Genomic DNA, 2,761 nt, shown 5'->3' on the forward strand with positions numbered 1-2,761 from the left:
CTCCAATGTTTTGTTCTACAACAAAACATCCACATGTTCATTTAAGTGTCACCACACTTTAGCTCGTGAGATCAGCTACTTACTTCATAAGTAAGAAATGCCACACGTGATGGTCTAACTGTATTAACGATATCCGTATCTCGTTATTACTTACGACCATGGTTTATTCAAGATCCAATTATATGTAATTTGTATCTCACAATCACAACTCCTTGTGATTAACAGATTACCTAAAAATTGGGTCTTCGGATTCTATTATTTAATATTATTTATTACAAAATTAATTTAAATAAATAATAGATCTCGCCAAAATCAAATGCATTAAATATATCAAAAGCGTTTACAACTTAAATCGATTGGATCTAGGGCATAACACTTACAGCAGGTAGATGAAGTAAAAGGTGATAATGTGGTTTAAGATGATATCGCCTTAGCACATGTTTGGATCGTTGATGAGACCTCGGTTCCTTCGCTTGCGCGATGGCTCCATTGTTATCACAATACAAAGGTATGGGATCAACAATGCTAGGAACGACTCCAAGTTCATTAATGAACTTTTTGATCCATACAGCTTCCTTTGCTGCTTCAGAAGCAGCTATGTACTCGGCTTCTGTTGTTGAATCAGCGGTTGTTTCCTATTTGGAACTTTTCCAACTAACCGCTCCATTGTTGAGAGTAAACATATATCCTGACTGAAACTTGCTATCATCTTTATCAGTTTGAAAACTAGCATCAGTATACCCCTGAACTTTCAGTTCATTTCTTTCATAGATCAAGAACACATCTTTAGTCCTTCTCAGGTACTTAAGAATGTTCTTAACCGCTATCCAGTGTTTCTCACCAGGGTTTGCTTGAAACCTGCTCGTAACACTTAGAGCATATGAAACATCTGGTCTCGTACATAGCATCGCATACATGATAGATCCTATCGTCGAAGCATAAGGAATCTTGTCCATGCGACTCCTTTCATCCTGTGTTTTAGGACACATATCTTTTGAGAGGTAAATCCCATGTGACATGGGGCATAATCCTCTTTTGGACTCTTCCATATTAAATCTTCTCAAGATTTTATCTATGTACGAAGATTGGGATAAGCCTATCAACCTTTTAGATCTATCTCTATAGATCTTGATTCCCAAGATATACGCTACTTCTCCCATATCTTTCATGGAGAAATTCTTTGACAACCATAATTTTACCAATTGAAGCATTGGGATGTCGTTTCCCATTAATAATATGTCATCGACATATAATATCAGGAATACGACTGCGCTCCCACTTGTTTTCTTATAAACACACGGTTCATCTTCATTTTTGATAAAATCAAACCTTTTGATTGTTTTATCAAAACGAAGATTCCAGCTCCTAGAGGCTTGCTTTAATCCATAAATGGATCGATTTAGCTTGCATACTTTGTTGGCTCCTTTGGATTCAAAACCTTCAGGCTGTGTCATATACACTTCCACTTGCAGGTTTCCATTAAGGAAAGCAGTTTTGACATCCATTTGCCATATCTCATAATCATGGTATGCAGCTATTGCAAGCAAAATTCGAATGGACTTCAGCATGGCTACAGGCGAAAAGGTTTCATCAAAGTCAATACCTTGTCTTTGTGTGTAACCCTTCGCTACTAGCTTTGCTTTGTATGTGTGGACGTTTCCATCCATATCGACCTTTTTCTTGTAAACCCATTTACAACCTATCGGTTTTATCCCACCTGGAAGGTCGACCAAGGTCCAAACCTTGTTCTCATACATTGAATCCATTTCGGATTCCATGGCATCTTGCCAAATCTTCAAATCAACACTTGATATTGCTTCTACGTAATTTGTAGGTTCATCATCCTCGATTAATAATACTTGATTAGTAATCGTGAATTCGTACCTTCTGGGAGGTCGAATGATCCTTTTTGATTTACGCTGAGCTGGAGTGTTCTCAGGGTTCTCTACATCCTAATCAAGAGTCTGTCCACCAACAGGTGTAGGATCAGACTCAAGTTCATCTAATTGGTCAACAGTGTCTGTGGATTCTTGAACTTCCTCAAGTTCTAGTTTGCTCCCACTACCCTCTCCTAGAATAAACTCATTTTCTAGGAATATGGTATGCCTTGAGATGAACACTTTCTTCTCAACGGGATTATAGAATTGATACCCAATTGTCTCCTTTGGATATCCCACAAATTCACATTTGTCAGATTTAGCTTCAAGCTTATCTGATTCATTTCGCTTCACATAAGCGTCACAGCCCCAAACTTTCATATGAGATAAGTTTGGTCTTTTCCCTCTCCATAGCTCGTATGGAGTTTTGTCAACCGATTTAGATGGGACACGATTAAGTGTGTAGCACGTAGCAATTAGTGCATGACCCCAAAATGATTTTGGGATGTTTGCATGACCCCAAAATGATTTTTGGGATGTTCGCACCATATCTAACAAAGTGCGATTCCTCCGTTCAGATACACCATTACGTTGCGGTGTATATGGTGGAGTCCACTGCGAGAGAATCCCATTCTCTTGAAGATAATCTAAAAATTCTCCCTTTAAATATTCTCCACCTCGATCTGATCTTAGCGTGAGTATATTTTTACTAGTTTGTTTCTCTACTTCAAGTTTGAATTCCTTGAACTTTTCAAGTGCTTCATGTTTGAATTTCATCAGATACACATAACCATATCTAGAATGATCATCAGTGAATGTGATGAAGTAAGAGAAACCACCTCTGGCAGTTATTGACATGGGTCCACATACATCAGTATGTATTA

Source organism: Olea europaea, unplaced genomic scaffold, assembly GCF_002742605.1.
Source record: "Olea europaea var. sylvestris unplaced genomic scaffold, O_europaea_v1 scaffold670, whole genome shotgun sequence".
In the NCBI taxonomy this organism is placed as follows: Eukaryota; Viridiplantae; Streptophyta; class Magnoliopsida; order Lamiales; family Oleaceae; genus Olea; species Olea europaea.